This window comes from Myxine glutinosa, unplaced genomic scaffold, assembly GCF_964187855.1.
Source record: "Myxine glutinosa unplaced genomic scaffold, kmMyxGlut1.1 SCAFFOLD_2510, whole genome shotgun sequence".
NCBI classification, from domain to species: Eukaryota; Metazoa; Chordata; class Myxini; order Myxiniformes; family Myxinidae; genus Myxine; species Myxine glutinosa.
This window is the reverse complement of record NW_027618604.1, coordinates 1-25,448: the sequence shown is the minus strand read 5'-3', so window position 1 is coordinate 25,448 and position 25,448 is coordinate 1. Positions and strand designations below refer to the sequence as shown.

The following is a 25,448-nucleotide window of genomic DNA, read 5'->3' as shown; positions in this document are numbered from 1 at the left end:
ACTTAATAAAACCAGTTAATTTTTTTACATTCTCTTTTATTATGTACAGTATATACGAGGTCGTGCTTGTTTATACATTATTTGTTATTTATAAAGTACATTTTTCTCATTTAAAAACACGTAACAAAAAAAATTGGTGTGGTTTTTGGGGGGCTTAATAGCATTTCAATTCATTTTAATGGGGAAATTTAATTTGAGAAACGAGCAAATTGAGTTACGAGCTCGGTCACAGAACGAATTAAACTCGTAAGTCAAGGTTTCACTGTACTGGCAAAATGGCTTTTTAAACTTTTTTTTTTTTGGGAGTGATTAAGGGAGCTGTCAGTTGCCCATACATCACCCAAATAAACACGTGATTGGAACAATATCGCCCGTAGGGTGGGTACTCTGCCAGTATATTAAACTAGTGGACGTATATCAAATTAATGACTGTATATCGAATTAGCAAGTGCACAAAATTAGTGTTTGTCAAATTAGTGTATGTATATAGGTCATTTCACTAGGTTGGGACACATTGTGTGACATGAAAGTGAATTTTTTAATGACAATGAATTACATCCTCTTGCACCTCAAATGACAGAGTACATACATTGCTTTCATACTCAGAGATTTAGTGGAAAGCTTGTTGCAAAAAAATGTAAGCATGTTGTTAATGACTGTGTGTGCACATATTATGCAGACGTAACATTGCCACCATATTTTTAACTTTTGCTCCTGTAAATTTTTATTGCATACATATTTCTCTTGCTTCAGTCACTGTCACATAACCTTATGGGAGGGGGTTAATGTAATTAAAACCATTCAAAGAATCAAACCAGTGTTTTGAAGAAAAATGGATTTAAAAAATCCATTTATTGTGGCTTTTTCAATAAAATTGAAACATGAACATAAAAGTTTCAACATCAATGGAAACATTGCTTCAAAGGAAAACAAAATGTATTAATAGGCCTGTTCACAAATTATTGAACCTTTTATGCAACATTTATTAACAAAGAAAGGTCTAAAAATGATATTCTAATGTGTTCGTCAATCACTTTCATCACGGTCTCTGACGATTTAACTGATTATTAAATCTGATTAAATCTGATTAAAGTTAGCGATGCCCCTACCACGGAAACGACCCAATATCATGCCAGGAAAGTCGTCTGATATCGAGTAGAGATGTTCGCGCTTCGATCATTGGTTGATACCATTTCCGGAGAAGATGTCAATTTTATTCTTTAGATGATGAAATACTCCGACGTAACAAAAATCAACAAGACACCCACGTAGCAAATATTCTTTTTATGAGTTGGTGAAAAAAAAGAACGTTTCAGAAAAACTTCATACCATCATTCTCTGTTTTAACCCCCTCAATTAAAGTAGGTAAACATGCCTAGACCTACGAATATCATAAGGGCTCTTGATAACGGGCAGGTACATCGATGTAACAAGGATTTTTATTAATGGACACTATGCGTTACGTCGATGTTTCCCCACAACGGGGTTACATGATTTGTGAACTGACAGGACATGTAATGTTCAGACGTGTGCACACTCACGTCTATGCTACTGACCTAATATTCATGAGTATTGCTGATTATTGTCTCAACGTTTTCTTCATGAAATGTAAATTTGAATCTATCACAGAAATAATGTGACACTTTGGGACCATTTTTTTGCCCTGGACACCAGTATGATTTTCAAATCTAAAATATAGTATTTCTCTCTAAAATGTTGTATTGTTCATGAGATATACAAACATACACACACCTTTTACCACAAACCAGTTTACATCAGAAAACATAGAATTTGTGTGATATTTTGCCCCTTTCATACATGAACTATGCCCAAGTCACAGTGTGACCCAACCTGGTGAAATGACTCATATGCAATGGCTGTTATCAAAATGTGAACTTATGTATACCATTCTCAAATATTTTACCAAAGCCCTCCTCACCAGCCCTGCTTTATTCCTAAAGACCATGAGCAGCCCTTTCAAACTTGTCACATCTGTACGTCCAAAGTCTCTTCCATCTTCTTCCAGTAATATCCCAATTTGCATTGCCTTTAAAGTGTTCATATCATGGTAATTACACACCTGAAGGGGGCTGGGAGCGAGCTGGAGGAGGAAGTGTAGCAGGACGTAAGATTGCTTTTTGCTGCGACTCTGCAGGAAAAAAAGTGATATTAAAAAAAATTAATTTTTTTAAATTACATTTTTTTAAAGCAAAACTTGACCATGAAAATAACAAATCGTGCAACCTTTTCCCAGATGGAGAGACGATGGCCGCAGAGAGAAAGCAGATGTTTTCACTTCATCTTGAGAAAGAAAGAAAAAAGGCCGGGGTTGCGGGAATACTCATTTTTGTTCCTATTTTGCCACTAAACAAGTCTCACTCACATCAACCTTTGACAATCACATTATCAATTATCCATTCTGTAGGTCAGGGATATAAGCTGGAAGCATTTCTATTCAAGGTAATGTCATCAGTCAATCAGATAAAGAGTGAAAGTGATGCTATAATCAACTAGTTAGTTCATAGTACACCTGACTCCACGCAATTTTGAAAAAAAAAAAGAAAAAAAAAAGACTTGGGAACGGTCTGGTCGCACCAAATTTAATTGGTCGATGTGACATAAAATGCCATCATATTTTGTCAAAGTACTGCTAAACGGAAGGTTTTTGAAAGTGCCAACAAGGCGGTTTGTGTTCTACAGTGTACAAGTAAATAATTAAATTTAAATAAGATAAAGATTTTGAAAGTCGTAGAAAAAGAACTTTCGGAAGTTTACCACCGTTGGTGCAGTGTCTTTTACACCACCTTATTTAATACATTACATTTAATCATTCATACCTGTTTGTTTCCTGTTTGGAAGTATTTTTATATATGGTTGACTGCCAGACAGACAAGACAGATTAAAAATATTTACCTTACTCAATGCGCATGAGCAATCGGGATGAGATTCCATACAATTTGCCAAATTCAGTCAAAGTACTGCTGGACTACAGGGTTGTTTTCCAATTCATGCGCAAATTTGTGTTCAAAATACAACATCCAATTGAATTAAGTTGTTCCTCAATCGTTAAACTGATTGTGTAGACAGACAGACAAAGTAAGCCAATTGATCAAGCTCGCTTTTCGCTTCACGGACATGGGCTAAAAAAAAATGGGAGATCACTGCGGTCACAGAGATGAAGTTTCAGAACAGCTTAGTCACCCTAATCGAGACCGAAGACACTTTTGTCACAGTGTCTATTACATCACCCGAACACGTTATATTAGTTACTCGTGCCTGTTGTTTGTGTCCTTCATAACGGCCTTAAAAACAGTAAATTTCCTGTTTGGAATGACTTAATTTTGTTTGACTGCCGTGGAGGCAATGAGAGCAAAAATAAGTTAATTTTAAAAATCGCACCCATGTCCGAAGGAAGCGGTTCAGTTGGCATTTTTAATATGAAATAGGCAAAGCCGAGAAATGAATGCAACCCATTAGAATTACCCTTTACAACCGATTGGAATTACCCTTTAGAATTACCCTTTAGATTTTAGAATTACCCTTGAGAATCCATTAGAATTACCCTGTATAATTCAAGTTTTTGGTCAGGTCGGTCTCTTGACTGCCATTGGTAACATGTAACCCAGTCCTACTTGCTGCATGGTCGGGTAGTCGGCGACTAAACCGACTACCCTCACTGGCTCACCAGTGGGGAGAGTAACTGTGACACCCTGGAGGACTAAAAACAACACCTGTTAAAGGGCGGATGAGCTCCCTTTAGGAAAAGGTCTCTCCTAAAAAAAAAAACTCATCTGGTTGGACGGGTTTTTTACGTAGTAGGTTGTCGACCGCAACCGCTCACGGTAGTAATCCTACCGGTAATACGATCGCTCGGACTTAAGAGCGTTGAAGTGGTGCCCGGAACCATCGAGTTAACCACTTTCCGTGTCAGGATTGCTGGTCTCACTTTCTGTCTCACTCAAACTATCACTACCAGCCTAGCTTCAATCTCTTTCTTACCAACAAACATCGTACACTTTTCATCATGCACTGTTCTTACTCGTTTTCACTCCTCACCTTGACATTTTCTCTTTTATTTCTCTTTCCTCTCATTTCCTCATAAACGTCCAATTAAACATTAAAACGTCCGAAAAATTAATGGCCCCTAGTTCCCGGCATTAAAGGGTGTGAAGAATGTCCAGTGACCTGCCTGTGTCTGCTGCCAATGAGGGGGGGAGGGAGCTCAGGCAACAGCTGTATCGGTCCCCACCTCACCCACCCCCAAGACCCTTGCCAGTTGAATCAACGTGCCCCTTTTTCATTTCATTTCACCAACATTCGTGATCTTTCCTCAAATATTTGCTCAGTTGAACATCATCTAGCAAGTTCCTCTCCTAATATCTTGCTTCTCTCAGAGACCCAATTGACACATGATGTTGTTGTTAACTCCTTTAACATTTCAAACAAGAAAGAGCAATCAGAGATTGCAGACCCTCGCAGGACATGTTTGTGTGGTTTATTTTGTGATAATAATAATCGATAAAATAATAGCGGAAGGACTCGACTTTGTTATCCCTTTTACGCCGCACCCAGTGACCCGATGCCCACGGCACTAATGGATTTACGATGTACGAACCGCGCTCTTTGTTTATCACGTACAGCCATACTCGAAAAATCTGAATTAGCCGATGTTGGGGCCCAAAAGCATCCGATTAACTGCCGATACGACGCCATCTTACGACGCCATCGTATTGGCGTCTGCTGGGCGAAGGCGAAGCAGCCGTCCGCTGATTGGACAGGCGAAGGCGAAAGCAAGCCGTCCACTGAGTGGACAATCCAGAGCATGCATTTGTGCCGGTGTCGGCGATCGTTGTTCATATACGCACTCTTCATTCTCATCTTTCTTCCTAACTCTTACTCGGACAAGCAAATCCCCTATGCCATCCATAATGGCACACTCTATCCATACACCACATCCTCCCTTCCGTGGATGTTCCACGGGTTTCGGCCAGTAATAATAATAATCTGTTTATTTCAAAAAGACTTTCGCAGCCATTGGCTGAATTAGTCAATTTACAAATATTGCAGGGATAAGAACAAAAAAATAAAATTGGCTCAAACATAAAATGGCAAATAAATAAGATACAATTGCCATCAAACCAAGAAAAAAAAACAAATATCTAACAAAACACAAAAGGTGCCAAACTCATTAACACAAGGACCTCATCAAATTCTTATTCAAAATGAAGGTTAAAAAGGGGATGGGGCTGCACTTGTAGCGGTTGGTTCGATATCTAATAGTAGATAAAATGTCAGAGTTCCTGTTATTGTTCCTAGGTGAGGGGAGCCAATCTCTGTGTACGTTTGATTTTAAGAGTTATTGTTCATAGGTGGGGGAGCTAATCTCTGTGTATGTTTGATTTTAAGAGTTATTGTTCCTAGGTGGGGGAGCCAATCTCTGTGTATGTTTGATTTTAAGAGTTATTGTTCATAGGTGGGGGAGCCAATCTCTGTGTATGTTTGATTTGAAGAGTTATTGCTCATAGGTGGGGGAACCAATCTCTGTGTATGTTTGATTTTAAGGGTTATTGTTCCTAGGTGGGGGAGCCAATCTCTGTGTATGTTTGATTTTAAGAGTAATTGTTCATAGGTGGGGGAGCCAATCTCTGTGTATGTTTGATTTTAAGAGATATTGTTCATAGATGGGGGAGCCAATCTCTGTGTATGTTTGATTTTAAGAGATATTGTTCATAGATGGGGGAGCCAATCTCTGTGTATGTTTGATTTTAAGAGTTATTGTTCCGAGGTGGGGGAGCCAATCTCTGTGTATGTTTGATTTTAAGAGTTATTCTTCCTAGATGGGGGAGCCAATCTCTGTGTATGTTTGATTTTAAGAGTTATTGTTCCAAGGTGGGGGAGCCAATCTCTTTGTATGTTTGATTTTAAGAGTTATTGTTCACAGGTGGGGGAGCCAATCTCTGTGTATGTTTGATTTTAAGAGTTATTGTTCCTAGGTGGGGGGAGCCAATCTCTGTGTATGTTTGATTTTAAGAGTTATTGTTCCGAGGTGGGGGAGCCAATCTCTGTGTATGTTTGATTTTAAGAGTTATTGTTAATAGGTGGGGGGAGCCAATCTCTGTGTATGTTTGATTTTAAGAGTTATTGTTCATCGGTGGGGGAGCCAATCTCTGTGTGTTTGATTCGAAGAATAATTGTTCCTCGGTTGGGGAGCCAATCTCTGTGTATGTTTGATTTTAAGAGTTATTGTTCCTAGGTGGGGGGAGCCAATCTCTGTGTATGTTTGATTTTAAGAGTTATTGTTCATAGGTGGGGGAGCCAATCTCTGTGTATGTTTGATTTTAAGAGTTATTGTTCATAGGTGGGGGAGCCAATCTCTGTGTATGTTTGATTTTAAGAGTTATTATTCCTAGGTGGGGGAGCCAATCTCTGTGTATGTTTGATTTTAAGAGTTATTGTTCCGAGGTGGGGGAGCCAATCTCTGTGTATGTTTGATTTTAAGAGTTATTGTTGAAAGGTGGGGGAGCCAATCTCTGTGTATGTTTGATTTTAAGAGTTATTGTTCATAGGTGGGGGGAGCCAATCTCTGTGTATGTTTGATTTTAAGAGTTATTGTTCATAGGTGGGGGAGCCAATCTCTGTGTATGTTTGATTTGAAGAGTAATTGTTCCTCGGTGGGGGAGCCAATCTCTGTGTATGTTTGATTTTATGAGTTGTTGTTCATAGGTGGGGGAGCCAATCTCTGTGTATGTTTGATTTGAAGAGTAATTGTTCCTCGGTGGGGGAGCCAATCTCTGTGTATGTTTGATTTTAAGAGTTATTGTTCATAGGTGGGGGAGCCAATCTCTGTGTATGTTTGATTTTAAGAGTTATTGTTCATAGGTGGGGGAGCCAATCTCTGTGTATGTTTGATTTTAAGAGTTATTGTTCATAAGTGGGGGAGCCAATCTCTGTGTATGTTTGATTTTAAGAGTTATTGTTCATAGGTGGGGGAGCCAATCTGTGTATGTTTGATTTTAAGTGTTATTGTTCCTAGGTGGGGGGAGCCAATCTCTGTGTATGTTTGATTTTAAGAGTAATTGTTACGAGGTGGGGGAGCCAATCTCTGTGTATGTTTGATTTTAAGAGTAATTGTTACGAGGTGGGGGAGCCAATCACTGTGCATGTTTGATTTTAAGTTATTGTTCATAGGTGGGGGAGCCAATCTCTGTGTATGTTTGATTTGAAGAGTTATTGTTCAGAGGTGGGGGGGAGCCAATCTCTGTGCATGTTTGATTTTAAGTTATTGTTCATAGGTGGGGGAGCCAATCTCTGTGCATATTTGATTTAAAGAGTTATTGTTCCTAGGTGGGGGGGAGCCAATCTCTGTGTATGTTTGATTTTAAGAGTTATTGTTCCTAGGTGGGGGGAACCAATCTCTGTGAATGTTTGATTTTAAGAGTTATTGTTCCTTGGTGGGGGAGCCAATCTCTGTGTATGTTTGATTTTAAGAGTTATTGTTCCTAGGTGGGAGAAGCCAATCTCTGTGTATGTTTGATTTTAAGAGTTATTGTTCATAGGTGGGGGGAGCCAATCTCTGTATGTTTGATTTGAAGAGTAATTGTTCCTCGGTGGGGGAGCCAATCTCTGTGTATGTTTGATTTTAAGAGTTATTGTTTCCTAGGTGGGGGAGGCAATCTCTGTGTATGTTTGATTTTAAGAGTTATTGTTCATAGGTGGGGGAGCCAATCTGTGTATGTTTGATTTTAAGTGTTATTGTTCCTAGGTGGGGGGAGCCAATCTCTGTGTATGTTTGATTTTAAGAGTTATTGTTACGAGGTGGGGGAGCCAATCTCTGTGTATGTTTGATTTTAAGAGTAATTGTTACGAGGTGGGGGAGCCAATCACTGTGCATGTTTGATTTTAAGTTATTGTTCATAGGTGGGGGAGCCAATCTCTGTGTATGTTTGATTTGAAGAGTTATTGTTCAGAGGTGGGGGAGCCAATCTCTGTGCATATTTGATTTAAAGAGTTATTGTTCCTAGGTGGGGGGGAGCCAATCTCTGTGTATGTTTGATTTTAAGAGTTATTGTTCCTAGGTGGGGGGAACCAATCTCTGCGAATGTTTGATTTTAAGAGTTATTGTTCCTTGGTGGGGGAGCCAATCTCTGTGTATGTTTGATTTTAAGAGTTATTGTTCCTAGGTGGGAGAAGCCAATCTCTGTGTATGTTTGATTTTAAGAGTTATTTTTCCTCGGTGGGGGAGCCAATCTCTGTGTATGTTTGATTTTAAGAGTTATTGTTAATAGGTGGGGGAGCCAATCTCTGTGTCTGTTTGATTCGAAGAATAATTGTTCCGCGGTTGGGGAGCCAATCTCTGTGTATGTTTGATTTTAAGAGTTATTGTTCATCGGTGGGGGAGCCAATCTCTGTGTATGTTTGATTTTAAGAGTTATTGTTCCTAGGTGGGGGGAGCCAATCTCTGTGTATGTTTGATTTTAAGTTATTGTTCATAGGTGGGGGAGCCAATCTCTGTGTATGTTTGATTTTAAGAGTTATTGTTCCAAGGTGGGGGAGCCAATCTCTGTGTATGTTTGATTTTAAGAGTTATTGTTCCTAGGTGGGGGAGGCAATCTCTGTGTATGTTTGATTTAAGAGTTATTGTTCCTAGGTGGGGGGAGCCAATCTCTGTGTATGTTTGATTTTAAGAGTTATTGTTCATAGGTGGGGGAGCCAATCTCTGTGTATGTTTGATTTGAAGAGTAATTGTTCCTCGGTGGGGGAGCCAATCTTTGTGTATGTTTGATTTGATGAGTTGTTGTTCATAGGTGGGGGAGCCAATCTCTGTGTATGTTTGATTTGAAGAGCAATTGTTCCTCGGTGGGGGAGCCAATCTCTGTGTATGTTTGATTTCAAGAGTTATTGTTCATAGGTGGGGGAGCCAATCTCTGTGTATGTTTGATTTTAAGAGTTATTGTTCATAGGTGGGGGAGCCAATCTGTGTATGTTTGATTTTAAGTGTTATTGTTCCTAGGTGGGGGGAGCCAATCTCTGTGTATGTTTGATTTTAAGAGTAATTGTTACGAGGTGGGGGAGCCAATCTCTGTGTATGTTTGATTTTAAGTTATTGTTCATAGGTGGGGGAGCCAATCTCTGTGTATGTTTGATTTGAAGAGTAATTGTTCCTTGGTGGGGGAGCCAATCTCTGTGTATGTTTGATTTGAAGAGTTATTGTTCATAGGTGGGGGAGCCAATCTCTGTGCATATTTGATTTTAAGAGTTATTGTTCCTAGGTGGGGGGAGCCAATCTCTGTGTATGTTTGATTTTAAGAGTTATTGTTCCTAGGTGGGGGGAACGAATCTCTGTGTATGTTTGATTTTAAGAGTTATTGTTCCTTGGTGGGGGAGCCAATCTCTGTGTATGTTTGATTTTAAGAGTAATTGTTCCTCGGTGGGGGAGCCAATCTCTGTGTATGTTTGATTTTAAGAGTAATTGTTCCTCGGTGGGGGAGCCAATCTCTGTGTATGTTTGATTTGAAAAGTTATTGTTCCTAGGTGGGGGAGCCAATCTCTGTGTATGTTTGATTTGAAGAGTTATTGTTCATAGGTGGGGGGAGCCAATCTCTGTGTATGTTTGATTTTAAGAGTTATTGTTCATAGGTGGGGGAGCCAATCTCTGTGTATGTTTGATTTTAAGAGTTATTGTTCATAGGTGGGGGAGCCAATCTCTGTGTATGTTTGATTTTAAGTGTTATTGTTCCTCGGTGGGGGGAGCCAATCTCTGTGTATGTTTGATTTTAAGAGTAATTGTTCTTCGGTGGGGGAGCCAATCTCTGTGTATGTTTGATTTTAAGTTATTGTTCATAGGTGGGGGAGCCAATCTCTGTGTATGTTTGATTTGAAGAGTAATTGTTCCTTGGTGGGGGAGCCAATCTCTGTGTATGTTTGATTTGAAGAGTTATTGTTCATAGGTGGGGGAGCCAATCTCTGTGCATATTTGATTTTAAGAGTTATTGCTCCTCGGTGGGGGGAGCCAATCTCTGTGTATGTTTGATTTTAAGAGTTATTGTTCCTAGGTGGGGGGAACGAATCTCTGTGTATGTTTGATTTTAAGAGTTATTGTTCCTTGGTGGGGGAGCCAATCTCTGTGTATGTTTGATTTTAAGTTATTGTTCCTAGGTGGGAGAAGCCAATCTCTGTGTATGTTTGATTTTAACAGTTATTGTTCCTAGGTGGGGGGAGCCAATCTCTGTGTATGTTTGATTTTAAGAGTTATTGTTCATAGGTGGGGGAGCCAATCTCTGTGTATGTTTGATTTTAAGAGTTATTGTTCATCGGTGGGGGAGCCAATCTCTGTGTATGTTTGATTTGAAGAGTAATTGTTCCTCGGTGGGGGAGCCAATCTCTGTGTATGTTTGATTTTATGAGTTGTTGTTCATAGGTGGGGGAGCCAATCTCTGTGTATGTTTGATTTGAAGAGTAATGGTTCCTCGGTGGGGGAGCCAATCTCTGTGTATGTTTGATTTTAAGTTATTGTTCCTAGGTGGGGGGAGCCAATCTCTGTGTATGTTTGATTTTAAGAGTTATTGTTCATAGGTGGGGGAGCCAATCTCTGTGTATGTTTGATTTTAAGAGTTATTGTTCATAGGTGGGGGAGCCAATCTCTGTGTATGTTTGATTTTAAGAGTTATTGTTCATAGGTGGGGGAACCAATCTCTGTGTATGTTTGATTTTAAGAGTAATTGTTCCTCGGTGGGGGAGCCAATCTCTGTGTATGTTTGATTTGAAGAGTTATTGTTCATAGGTGGGGGGAGCCAATCTCTGTGTATGTTTGATTTGAAGAGTAATTGTTCCTAGGTGGGGGAGCCAATCTCTGTGTATGTTTGATTTTAAGAGTTATTGTTCAAAGGTGGGGGAGCCAATCTCTGTGTATGTTTGATTTTAAGAGTTATTGTTCATAGGTGGGGGAGCCAATCTCTGTGTATGTTTGATTTTAAGAGTTATTGTTCCTCGGTGGGGGAGCCAATCTCTGTGTATGTTTGATTTTATGAGTTGTTGTTCATAGGTGGGGGAGCCAATCTCTGTGTATGTTTGATTTGAAGAGCAATTGTTCCTCGGTGGGGGAGCCAATCTCTGTGTATGTTTGATTTTAAGAGTTATTGTTCAAAGGTGGGGGAGCCAATCTCTGTGTATGTTTGATTTTAAGAGTTATTGTTCATAGGTGGGGGAGCCAATCTCTGTGTATGTTTGATTTTAAGTGTTATTGTTCCTCGGTGGGGGGAGCCAATCTCTGTGTCTGTTTGATTTTAAGAGTAATTGTTCCTCGGTGGGGGAGCCAATCTCTGTGTATGTTTGATTTTAAGTTATTGTTCATAGGTGGGGGAGCCAATCTCTGTGTATGTTTGATTTGAAGAGTAATTGTTCCTTGGTGGGGGAGCCAATCTCTGTGTATGTTTGATTTGAAGAGTTATTGTTCATAGGTGGGGGAGCCAATCTCTGTGCATATTTGATTTTAAGAGTTATTGCTCCTAGGTGGGGGGAGCCAATCTCTGTGTATGTTTGATTTTAAGAGTTATTGTTCCTAGGTGGGGGGAACGAATCTCTGTGTATGTTTGATTTTAAGAGTTATTGTTCCTTGGTGGGGGAGCCAATCTCTGTGTATGTTTGATTTTAAGTTATTGTTCCTAGGTGGGAGAAGCCAATCTCTGTGTATGTTTGATTTTAACAGTTATTGTTCCTAGGTGGGGGGAGCCAATCTCTGTGTATGTTTGATTTTAAGAGTTATTGTTCATAGGTGGGGGAGCCAATCTCTGTGTATGTTTGATTTTAAGAGTTATTGTTCATCGGTGGGGGAGCCAATCTCTGTGTATGTTTGATTTGAAGAGTAATTGTTCCTCGGTGGGGGAGCCAATCTCTGTGTATGTTTGATTTTATGAGTTGTTGTTCATAGGTGGGGGAGCCAATCTCTGTGTATGTTTGATTTTAAGAGTTATTGTTCCTAGGTGGGGGAGCCAATCTCTGTGTATGTTTGATTTTAAGAGTTATTGTTCATAGGTGGGGGGAGCCAATCTCTTTGTATGTTTGATTTGAAGAGGTATTGTTCATAGGTGGGGGAGCCAATCTCTGTGTATGTTTGATTTTAAGAGCAATTGCTCCTCGGTGGGGGAGCCAATGTCTCTGTATGTTTGATTTTAAGAGTTATTGTTCATAGGTGGCGGAGCCAATCTCTGTGTATGTTTGATTTTAAGAGTTGTTGTTCCTAGGTGGGGGAGCCAATCTCTGTGTATGTTTGATTTTAAGAGTTATTGTTCCTCAGTGGGGGAGCCAATCTCTGTGTATGTTTGATTTTAAGAGTTATTGTTCCGAGGTGGGGGGAGCCAATCTCTGTGTACGTTTGATTTTAAGAGTTATTGTTCCTAGGTGGGGGAGACAATCTCTGTGGATGTTTGATTTTAAGAGTAATTGTTCATAGGTGGGGGAGCCAATCTCTGTGTATGTTTGATTTTAAGAGTTATTGTTCATAGGTGGGGGCGCCAATCTCTGTGTATGTTTGATTTTAAGAGTTATTGTTCATAGGTGGGGGAGCCAATCTCTGTGTATGTTTGATTTTAAGAGTTATTGTTCCTAGGTGGGGGGAACCAATCTCTGTGTATGTTTGCTTTTAAGAGTACATTACCAAAATTGAGGGAGACCTGTTCGGGCCTCTCAAAAAGAATAGGAATATTAAGTACCTGACAAATGTCTGCATAAGATTTGGTTCTGCAAAAGTCACTAGAGAGAATATTATATGAAACGCTTTCCATTGCAATTTCTCCAAACATTCCTTCTGGGCTTTTGTTAAGCCACAAAACCATGTGGGCAATGCATATTCCAAAGTGGGTCCAACACACTGTAATTATACTGTTATTAAATCAGAAACAGGGATATTACAACGTTTCAGGTTCTACAAAAAGTAGAGTTTTCGGTTAAAGGTTTTACACGTGGCCAGAACTTGTGTCCCATTTCAGGTTTTCTTTAAAATGAATGCCCAACACTTTAACACAATCTGTTTGATAAATAGCTGAGTCTCCGATATGAAAACTAGGCACCTCTGCCTGGAGTCTTCGAAAACATGTAATCATGACTTGGCATTGAGACTCGTATCGTTTTAAAATGACCATTCTTGCAGACAGTCAAGTTGCTGCAACATGCGACTGGTTTGTTCAGTGTCACTATAAGTTTGACAAAGGTCACGTCATCATTGTGGGGTGTTTTTGTACATTCTTTCATTATTTCGTACAACCCCACTTTCAACGGATACATGACGTCCTCTTTATAAAACTGAATTCAGCATTGTAATTAAATACAGGTATATAATTTTAAATGAGGCTGTCTGTCCTCAGGGGCTTTTCGGTCCTTGGGGTCTTTAGGGTCATCTGGTTCTTCATGGTATTTAAGGGTCTTCGGGGTATTTTGTTATCTCAGTCGTCTTAAGGTTCTTCAAAGGTCCATTGGGTCTCAGCAGTCCAAAGTGTCGAAAGCTACATTCCGATAGTACATAATTAATAGACGTATGTAATTAATAGACAGGATGCCACTGACTTCAAACAGTACATAATTAATAGATACATTGAAAACTCAAATGGCTGAAGAAGCAAGAATTTCTTCTTCTTCAAACTCTACCAACTTCTGGTTCCCAGACCATAAGACCAATCATGTTGAAATTTTAAACAGGTGTTCCGCTTTACAACTACTACATTACTTTGAAGTTTCACATCGATAAATGAAGTGGTTCAAGAGATAGAAAAATTTTAAAGGATTTTTATTCAATCCAATATGGCCACCAAACCATGTGACGTATGAATTATTCAAGGTCACAATGATATCCCTCAGGCATGGTGAACATATGTGTGAAGATTCCATAGATCTGTTCAGCCATTCTGGAGGAGTGACTTTTTAAAGGTTTATTCTTCAAAAATCTTAGCCGTCAAACCATGTGACCTATGATGTCATGGTCGTGGAACTTTTTGTTCGTCATGGGTATGCGATCATGCATGTACGGTTTCGGCTTGATCTGTTCAGCCGTTTCGGGAAAAAAAGGATTATAGTGGTTTTTAAGGCTTTTATGTTAAAAATAATAATAATATGGCGGCCGCACCGTGACCGATGACATCAATATATATTTTTCTCCACCAATTTATCCCCAGATGACGCCTGATCGGATGAAGTTCTGTACTTGTCAAATTATGACATCATAATGGAGGCACCTATTACATCATCATTTACATATGTTATTCTGCATGGAAAGTTCTTTACAATGAGCCATGTCTCAATTTTTTTCTATGCAGCGCTTTCGGGAGATATAGAGTTGCAAAGTTTTTCAGTTTTTCCAAGATAGCGCCCGTACCATGTGACCTATGATGTCATTATTATCATAAAAAAATTATACAGGACGAGCCGCACCTATGGTGAAGATTTCCTATCCATCGGACCAACGGTTGCAGAGAAAGGGAAACTTATTCTGTGTGGACAAACAGACAGACAGATAAACAAACAAACGAACAAACAGACCAAAATGCAATACCCTCTCCTCTGGTGAGGGTAACTACAACCTTCACTCACGATTCCGCTTCAAAAGAGGGGTGTGTATCTACTCCAACATCAAGACGCCTGCTGTACGCCTTGTTCACCTCGAATCGCCAAACTTTGACGTCATCTGGCTTAAGATTTGTCTCCTGAGCATCACGATTTTCCTCTGTTTCACTTCCTGCTCTCCCAATTCGACAAACTCCACACCTTTCTTTGACTATCATAATTCCTGCCATGAGGCCATGACATCCGAACACCGTCAAGCAGAATTCCTCTAGATAGGAGACTTCAATGTACACCACAAGGAGTGGTTTAAATCTTCCCACACAGATGTTGGGGGAGTTGAAGCTCTTACATTTTCCATTCTCAATTATTTGGAACAAATTATCACCCACCCCACCCATACCCCAGATCGTCATGACCACTCTTCCAATACTTTGGATTTGTTCTTCACCTCCAATCCGTTGCGTTACAGCTACACAATTTCACCTCCAATTGGTTCTTCTGACCACAATCTTTTGAACATCATTTTACTTACCACCACTCCTTCTCCTCCGACTGCTTCGACTAAACACCAGTATTGGTATTTCAGTAGTGCTGACTGGATTGGTTCACAAAACTTTTTTTTTCAGATTTTCCCTGGAAATACTCCTGCCTCTCCTCGGGCAATCCCTCGATTTCTGCTGAACGTAGAGCTGAAGTTATTGTTGCAGGAATGGAGGCTTATATCCCCTTCTCTTTCAAGTTTACCTCTTCTACCAACTCTTGGTTCAATAATTCCTGCAACAATAGGAGACGCACCTATGGTGAAGATTTCCTATCCTGCAATCTGCAGGCATTCGTGCACGAGATGCGACATATCGGAAATGGAAAAACTCTTCTTCCTCCGACTCACATTCAGCTTTCATATCTGCTAGAAATCATTGCAAACATGTTATTCGTGAGGCAAGGGCATTCCTTCATCCAAAATAAATGTGACAAACTCTCATCTTCTTACACTAAGATATTTCTGGTCCTTAACGAAAACTATCACCAACAACTTCTGTCGCTCTACCTTTCCTTCGCTTTTCCGTTCCGATACTATACTATAGCTGTTTCTCCGACTGATAAAGCAACTCTTTTTGGTTCTCTTTTCTCCTCTAATTCCACAATGGATGACTCTAACTTTCCATCTCCCCTGATGCACCCCTTACCAATCCTATGCCCATGCCTATAATCTCTTTTCATGCAGTCAAAAAAGTACTCCTCTCTCCTGTGTCTCTGGACTTGTGTCTCTGGACACAAGCAAGGCACACAAAGTACTCCTCTCTCTGGACACAAGCAAGGCATACGGACAAGATGGCATTACTCCTCGTGTCTTGAATGAGTGTGTCTCAGAACTTGCACCCGTGCTTGCTCGTTTGTTTCATTTTTGTTTAAAAACCCAAACTTTTCGTCTTTCCTGGAAACAAGCCTTAGTACAGCCTATTTTAAAGAAGGATGATCGTTCAAACCCTTACAACTACCGTCCTATTGCTCTGACTTCTACCACGAGTATTTCCAAAGTCTTTCAAAGTATTCTCAATTCCCATTTCCTCAAGCATCTTGAATCCCACAGCCTTCTATCTGACCATCAATATGGTTTTCACAAGGCAAGATCTACTGGTGATATCCTTTCCAACATTACAAATGTCTGAGCCTCTTCTCTGAGAGACTTTGGGGAATCCTTTGTTGTAGGCCTTGATATCTCAAAACGCCTTTGACAGAGTTTAACATCGGGCTCTGCTATCCAAGCTTCCCTCTTTCGGCTTTCCTCCTTCACTCTGCTCTCTCATATCAAGCTTTCTCTCCGACCGCTCTATCTCTATAATTGTTGATGGTTCAACATCTCCCTCTTTCCCCATCAACAGCGGTGTCCCTCAGGGTTCTGTCCCGTGTCCAACACTCTTCCGTCTTTTTTATCAATGACCTTCTTTCTTCTACAAATAACCAAATGCACTCATATGCTGATGACTCGACATTGCATTCATCCATGTATTTAATATCTGCCCCATCTTCCCTCACTCGATCGACACTTCGTTACATAACAGCCTCCTCTTTAAATTCGGACTTGGACAACATTTCCCAGTGGGGCAAATGTAATCAGGTTAAGTTTAATGTTTCTAAATTTCAATTTCTTCCCATCTCTCTCTCTCTCTCTAAAACTCCTCTCAACTCTCCGATCTCCCTTGAAAGCTCCACAATTACACAATGAGATTCAATAAACATACTAGATATTACCCTAACATCAAATGTATCCTGAAATCCACACATTATACAAACTGCTAAATCTGCATCGAAGAAACTAGGAGTCCTGTTCAGATGTCGAAGATTCTTCTCCTCTCAACAGTTGCTTCAACTATATAAAGGACTGATTCGTCCTTGTATCGAGTACTGCTCTCACATCGGGGGCGATTCTAGCTCCACATACTTACTGGACAGAATTGAATCCAAAGTAATCCGACTCATGAACTCTCCCAATCTGACCTCAAAACTCGACCTGCTCGAATTACGTAGCAAAGTTGGTTCTCTTTCTCTTTTCTACAGATATTACTTCAGTTTCTGATCCCAAGAACATGCTGCTCGTGTACTTCCGCCATTAGCAAGACCACTGAATTCTCGACAAGCCACTACAAGAACTACATCTCTTGATTATTGTGTGGCCATATTGGCAACTCAAGGATGGGACGTTATGATGTTTGTTTCTTCCCTGCCACTGCTAAAATCTGAAACTCTTTACCTTCTCATGTCTTTCCAAACATGTATGACATTCCCCTTTTCAAAAATCAGATTTTTTTTACTTCCTCAAAAACTCTGAGACTTCTCTCTTTCTTCACTTTCTATCAATGCAGCTCTATTATTTAAGGCCTGGCCTCGATGAGAACAATATAGTCTGTGACTGGAGCCTTCAACATTAAAAAAAAATACCCTTTTGAATTACCCAAAAATACCCATTAGAATTACCCATTATAATCATTCTTTATAATCACCCTTTATAATCACCCTTTATAATCACCCTTTATAATCACCCTTTAGAATCACGCTTTAGAATCATCCTTTCAAATCACCCTTTCAAATCACCCTTTCAAATCACCCTTTTGGAATTACCCTTTAGAATTACCCTTTAGAATTACCCTTTAGAATTACCCTTTAGAATTACCCTTTAGAATTACCCTTTAGAATTACACTTTAGAATCACCCTTCAGAACCCTTTAGAATTACACTTTAGAACCCTTCAGAATTAAACACGGTGGGTTAGAAAGGTTCTTCTTCATTTTTGCCGGACGGATGGACGGATGGAAGGAAGGAAGGACATAGCCAAATACTGAAGCGGCTTCACTGCTTAAAAATTCTCACTCTTCTTTGCACATGTGTGATCTGGACAAATTCAGAGCCATTCATTTGTTTTCCAATTTGTGTTCAAAATATAACATTCAACATAAATGAAGTTGTTCCTCGATCATAAACTGAATGGATGGGAAGACAGAAATGAACCTATTGCTTAACCCCGCTTTTTGCTTCACGTGTGTGGGGTAACAACAACAACAAAAGAGCACCACTTTTAGCTAGTCTCAATTGGAATAGGAAAAAAAAAAAAGAGTCTTACCGTTATCACTATCAGAGTTTCCCGGTGGAGACATGAACACATTTCTGGAAATACCTACAATGAGATATGGACACAGAAAACATGATTGGTTTGTCAGTGCAGGTACTGTACACCAATTCAAACATAGGAACTGGCCAGCTTGTTTCCAATCAAAGGAAAAACATCCCAAACACCTGCCAGTCTGGAGGAACCTATCACCCAGTAGCCTTTTCCCTCACAAATGGTAAATTCCATTGAACTATTGGTACCTACCTGAGATAGCAAATTTAATGTAAACTGGCTCAAAAACCTCATTAAAAAGAGATTTTATCTGTAACAGTTGGGAAGCAGAAGACACCCAAAGCAGAGTGTCTGGAGGTGGGACTTAGGGGAGGGGGACATGGTGACACTGCATTGCACATTTGATGGTATTCAACCAGAATCCAGGCATTTTAGCCAAAAGGGCCACAGGTGCCTTTGTCAAGCTGCTTTTTTTGTTTCATTAGTAGCGACACTTGCATGCAAGTGTCGCTACTTTTCTCAACTGTGAAGTTGAGAGTCTTTCTTTTTGAACTAAGTCAAGGCTCGTGGAAGAGTGAGAGTAAAGATAACGCAGTGACGGGGACAACACGTAAACGCATCAAGGTGATGAACAAATATAAAGATAAGAGATGAGGGGGAAATAATATATCAACTTGTAAGTAGATGGGGAGAGGAAGGGGAGGGTTAATGAGAATATAAGGGATCACAGGAAGGAATGGAAAGTGACAAAACATGGTGGTGCACTGTCGAGTTGAAGCCATAGGTGGTGGAGGGATGAGGGGGAGAGTGAGCAAAAGTGCAAATGAAGAGACTGAGGAATGACGTTAGAAAAGTGGGAAAAGAGAGGAAGAGAACAATAGAGAGGAGCAGCAAGCCCAGATTTTGGGAGTGTAACAAGGAAAAGGTTGCTGGAAGATTATGTGTGATATTGAGGGTCAGAGGAACGAAAGAGCCAAAGGAGCAAGACCTGAGGAGACAGAGAAGACAAGCGTTACGCCTAGGTCCGCCGTCGGTGAAGTGATGCGAGTTGACAAAGTGAGGCCGCAAGGCGGCCATCTTGGATTTTGACGTGGCGACCCAATTTTCAATAGCGTTCTTCCATATGCCTAGATACACCCACACACCAGATTAGAAGTTGGTATTTCGCTTATTTTTCAAGATATTCCGCTCACAAGGTTCAGACATACATGGCGGCGGCCATCTTGGATTTTGACGTGGCGACCCAATTTTCAATAGCGTTCTTCCTTGTGCCTAGATACACCCACACACCAGATTAGAAGTTGGTACTTCACTTATTTTTCAAGATATTCAGCTCACAAGGTTCAGACATACATGGCATCAGACATACATGGTGGCGGCCATCTTGGATTTTGACGTGGGTTGCACCCACACACCAAATTCGAATGCGGTCCTTCGCTTACGTACGCACGCACGCACACACGGACGGACGGACGGACACACGGACGGAGGGGAAAACCATAGTCCCCCTTTCGCTCCGCGGTGCGACGGGGGACAAATAGAGACGAACGTGTCTGCAAACAGAAAGCAGCAGGCCCGGAGTTTCTACTTGTTTGTGAAAGATGCCAATGACGTGGATCGGTTGGGACTCCAAAGCATCCAGAAAACACAGGTGTGAAACAGGAGAACCAGCCCATTGGGGAGAGCAGTACACCCGTGAGCTATATGTTGAAAACTAAGCTGTGAGAAGTTTAGATTGGAGAAATGACATCGCATTATGGAGGAGTCACACTGTACAGCCAGTTTTGAACGTCATCTTTGATATGTGGTCATTATAGGAGAGGTTGTAGCTGATGGTGAGACCCAGATGCTTGCGACTCAACTTTAGACAATGATCAATTGTGGATTAGATAGAAGGGTTCATTAGACTGGATCTTTAGCATGACCCCTTCTCGGACAGCGGAGAAGGAAACAGCTGCTGCCACTCTGTTGTTGGGATGTGGAATTGTACAGTATAATGTGTAGTTGTCTGCTAATACGAAAAGAGGGTTTTCCAGTGCATTGGGGATCCAAGACATATCCTCTACAGGGAGAGCAGATCACAATATTCTGTTGAAGGCTAGCATCGTTGGCACAAGTGGAGGAAACCAAGAATGTAGATGGCCATCTAATTGACAGGCAGAAAGGTAGACCAAGCAGAGAAGGGTGCCCGACTGTAAAATGCCCGAGATATGTACAGACAGCCCCTGACCAGAGACGACACAAAAATGGTCTCCCAACAGTACAGTGATACCACTCACTTCCTTTTTCCACAGACTGCAAACTGTCCATGTGAGTCACACTGATGCTTTTTCTTAACAGGAAACACAGTAGTGCACAACATCCAGAAGGATTTTTGAACAAGTTTAAACAGGTGTGATTATCAAATAAGAAAAGGTGTTGCAGGTGGTTGGAAAATGAAAATTCCCATTTCAAAGTAACCACCTGGCTTGATGCAAAGGTTTTCCACTTCCGGATGGCATGTGAGCGGAATGTTTTCTTGTGAGGAAACAAGATGGTACACATTAGCAGAAAAGGAAAATTATTTGGCAGAGTGCAGAATTATTGGGTGAACCCGCTGGAGACATTTATAGAACATCTGGACGTTTATGGAACAAGTGCACATCCCTTCGGGCCCTCGTCAAGCACGAATGCACAGCTCACCTTGCAGTTGTGGAGGGAAGCTGGGGGTTGATTTTTGGTGTTTGGCTTGAGAGCTTTGAACACCTGCATTCTCTGAGAGGAGGTACAGGAAAGGCAAACACCAATAAATCACAGGTTGGGTGGAATAGCTTTATCAACAAGGGATGTGTGAGAACAACATATGGGAGGAACAAATGGAAGTGGGGGAAAGAGGGGGAAAAAAATAAAAATAAAGTCACCAAAAAGGTATAAGTTGGTACAAAAACAGCAAATAAAAAAAACTAGGGGGGAGGGGGAAGCACAAATATAGATTATATATAAATATATTGTTGTGGTAATACCTTCTGGGGGCTAACCTCGCATAGTATAGCATTAGTTGTTTCCCATGCTGTATGTGTGAGATTAAGCACGAGGTAATTTAATTGTGATCTATAATAATAAAAGACAATGTGTGCACGCGCGTGTTTGTGTCTTCCTCCATAACTCGGAAACCATGAAACCTAGCGGGCCGAAACTTTGCATGCATACCAAGGACCTCCAAAGGAGTGCATGAATGAAAACTGGGTATTTGGGTGAAATAAAGCACGCCTTTTGAAGATTATAATTAACCGGCTTGTTTAATTAAAAACAGGCTTTATCCTTGGTCAAACAGCTTTCCCTCGCAGGGGTCTGAAGCTTTTTCAGCCTGCTCAAAAATGCCTGCCTTGAAACAAGCCGCAATTATTTATGCATAATTAAGCACTCAAAATTTGTGTTTCTGCTTTCCTCACTCCCATCATCGAATGTCTTGTCTTCATACCTATGAATCGCAGTATACATCCCTTCTGTAGGTGCTATAGTTTTCAATTTTATGCATTATACGAAGAGATTTTACACGATGCCTCTCACGGACCAATTCAAGTATATAATCAAAGTTCTGAGATTATTAAAAGAGCAGGAAATCATATGGTATTTTGGATTACAAAAGGTTCCTTCGTTCACGACTGTTATGCCAGGCCGCATGGCGTTATATAGAGCCTTGTAAAACAATGCCATAAAAGAGGGTCATTCCTTATCAACCGATGTTTGTAAGCCATGGCAACACAGTAGCAAATGGTGTAATATACTTTTTATCGTAGCAGGCATCAGTTTTGAAAATAAAATTACAAATGTTAAGGACAAAATCAAGGTGATAAAATGTTAAAACAATGTTAAGATGATAAAATAAACAAGGTATTCTTCAGCCGTTAAGCTGGGGTGCTTGATTGAGTGCTAAGCCACTTGGCTTCCATGGTGATACTGTGGCTCGGTTCTCCGAGTAGACATACCATGATTTATGAAGGCAAATAAATTAGAGTATTGGAATTAATAAGGCAACGGGCCAAACAGCACGGCATGATGGCTGAGAGGATGCACACTCGCTCTCAGCCAGAGCCTGAGTTACAATCTTGACCCAGCTACAAACCGTCATCCTGATGTTTCACAGCCAGGGTGATCCATCAATGGGAATGTCGTCCCTCAGATGGACATTAAAACGGTTCATAAGAAATGAACCCCCCCCCCCCCCCCCTCACCCATCCTCGCTCCCCCTCCACTCACTCATCCCACCTGGAGTGTACAATAGAGTGACATGTGATAAGGCTTTGCCCTTCCGCTGTCCTCTCTGTCTCTCTCTCTGTCTCCCTACCACCCCCCCCTTCTTTTTTTTTTTTTCTTCTTTCTTTCTTTTTTTTCTTTTCTCTTTCTTTTCTCTTTCTTTTCTCTTTCCTCTCTCTCTCTCTCTCTCTCTCTCTCTCTCTCTCTCTCTCTCTCTCCTCTCTCTCTCTCTCTCTCTCTCTCTCTCTCTCTCTCTCTTCTCTCTCTCTCTCTCTCTCTCTCTCTCTCTCTCTCTCTCTCTCTCTCTCTTCTCTCTCTCTCTCTCTCTCTCTCTCTCTCTCTCTCTCTCTCTCTCTCTCTCTCTCTCTCTCTCTCTCTCTCTCTCTCTCTCTCTCTCTCTCTCTCTCTCTCTCTCTCTCTCTCTCTCTCTCTCTCCTGAATCCTTCTCAAATCCTCTGCCTCCTTCCACCCTGCTCCCTCTTTCTCCCACCTCTGAAAGCTGTTGCCAACCTTCTCGCGTGTGTTGAAAAAACACTTTCCATTGATAACCATTTGAATGGTCTCACCTTCATGATCCATCCTAAATGTTATTGTAAGTGTGCTGATAGGCTGTTGGCACAGGTTCAGGCAGGAAAACACCACGACTGTGAACCCCAGCCGAAAGCACCATCAAACCGTGTCAGGAATTTGCCCAAGAGAGACCAAGGGCAGTGGGCAGGGAGGGGCCAAGTGCATCAAATGTCGCAATGTGGGCAAAAGGTACAAAAAGGCATGAATGGCTGAGCAGGGATAGCCAAAGTTTAGCTGCGCAGCCTGTGCGCGAGGCATCGGTTTGGCCGCACAAGACAAGCATTTGCTGCTGCTGTTTACAGCCACACCCCCACCCAAGCAAGCCGCTCCCACTCTCCCCTTCTTGCTAGCACCGGCCACAGTCAGACTGTTCCTGAAAACGCCGAATCTCCACTTGCTATTTGCTGCGTCCTACCTAATGCTGCCACCCCACAGTCAGATTGTTCCTGAAAACGCAGCATCTCCACTTGCTATTTGCTGCGTCCTACCTAATATGCTGCCACCGGCATTCAGTCTTGCGGAATTATATCTATCATCCGTCTACTGAGGAATGCACGAGGCCTAAAGGCTAAGCGTATTTAAAGTTTTCATTCATTTAATGACTTGGGGGATTTGGAAGAGATTGGGGGGGATTTTTTTGTTATGTTAGATTATTGCTTCTTTTTGTATTTCTGCCCCATGTGTCAATACACTTCAAAACCACTTGGTCTCTGGGTGCATTTGAGCATCTTTGATCATCTTCAGTTGTCATACCCTTCCTCCCGTCCATGGTACACGGAATCTTGTGGTGAGGCTGTTGCCCAGAAACAACTTGCTTTCGTCTCCTGGAAAGCAAATCCAATGGAAGGAAATCTCATTTCATTTCACAAAGCCCAAAACTAGTGTGTGTCCACCCTCAGGAGAGCCAGGAAACTATATCTCTCCGTTCTCAAGACCGAACTCTATCTGTCTCCCTCTTCAAAATCCTGGTGGCGTCTGGTCAAATCTGTTTCTGGTGTTTGTTCCCCCTCCATCCCCTCCCTCACCTCAAACTGCTACACGGCTGACTCCGCACGTGAAAAAGCTGAATGCCTCAACTCTGTGTTTGCCTCTAAATCTTGTGTCCCAAACCCATCCCTCTCTGTACCCACCGTACCCAGTCGTACCCAGCTGCTCCTGGACTCTGTGTCCTTTCCTCCTGACAAGGTGGAAAAGTTTCTGTCAACCCTTGACTCTGATTCTGCAACTGGACCTGATGGCATCAGCCCACGGGTCCTAAAATCCTGTTCTTCCGCTCTTTCACACCCTCTCTCTGTTCTCTTCACCCTCTCTTTTGCTCAAGGTCATCTGCCATCTGCTTGGAAATCAGCCAACATCACCGCTTTGCACAAAAAGGTGCAAAAACAGATCCTAGCAACTACAGACCAATCATCCTTCTCCCAATTATCAGCAAAGTCATGGAATTCCATCATTGCTTCAGATATGAAATCTTTTCTCTTCTCCAATGGCTTGATCTCTGACCATCAATTTGGTTTCAGACCTGGTCACTCTACTCTGGACATGCTGCTTCTGCTTTCTCAACAATGGATGGAGGTCCTCAATGTCAAACAGGAAATTAGAGCTGTCTCCCTTGACATATCACGTGCCTTCGCTACGGTCTGGCACGCCGCTCTGCTCACCAAACTCTCCTCCTTTGGTATCCATGGAAATCTCCACGCATGGCTGGCGGACTTCCTCTCTAGTCGTGGTCAACGTGTGGCCCTGAATGGGTTTCTCTCATCTCCTCTTCCCGTTCAGGCTTGAGTTCCCCAAGGCAGTGTCCTGGGCCCTGTGCTTTTCTGGTCTTCATCAATGATCTCTCTGACTCTCTTGAAAATCCTCTCTATCTCATTGCTGACGACTTTACTCTCTGTCGCTCCATTCCTGATCCCTCAGATCGGCAGTCTGCAGCCTCCTCACTCTCTGCAGACCTGGACAAAATCACAGACTGGGCAAACAAGTGGCACATGTCTTTCAATCCTGACAAATCTCACACTCTTACGATGTCTCTCCGAAAAGACCGACTGGACAACCCTCCCATCCACTTTCTGAATAATCCTCTCCAATAAGTTCTGTCACTCAAGCTTTTGGGTCTCACTATCTGCCATGATCTTTCCTGGGAAAACCACATTTCAAATCTGGCCTCCAAAGCCAGTCGCCGACTGGGCATCCTCAGTCGTGCGAAGTCCTTCCTTGGCACACCTGAGCTCCTCACCACATACAAGGCTTTCATCTGCAGCTCAATGGAATACTGCTCTCCCCTCTGGGCTGGTGCTCCTGCCTCACACCTAGCTCGTCTTCACGCTGTTGAAACCAAAGCGTTCAGAATCATTGAATCTCCCACGATGAAGATAACTCCAAGGGCCTTTCACTCCTCACCGCAGGCAGGTTGGTGGTCTTTCCGTCTTCTACCGACTCCCCTCTGCCTTGCCCCCCCAGCTCTCTCTGGGCTCTG

The 25,448-nt window shown here is 41.6% G+C and overlaps 1 long non-coding RNA gene across 1 annotated transcript; it reads right to left on the bottom strand.

Moving 5' to 3' along the window:
• Window positions 1–301: 301 nt before the first annotated feature.
• Window positions 302–20,924, bottom strand: LOC137412388 (uncharacterized). Its single transcript, XR_013621689.1, has 4 exons — window positions 20,852–20,924; window positions 18,170–18,223; window positions 2,245–2,301; window positions 302–2,149 (listed from the first exon to the last, which is right to left on the bottom strand). It is a non-coding gene; the product is annotated as an uncharacterized LOC137412388 (long non-coding RNA).
• Window positions 20,925–25,448: the final 4,524 nt, after the last annotated feature.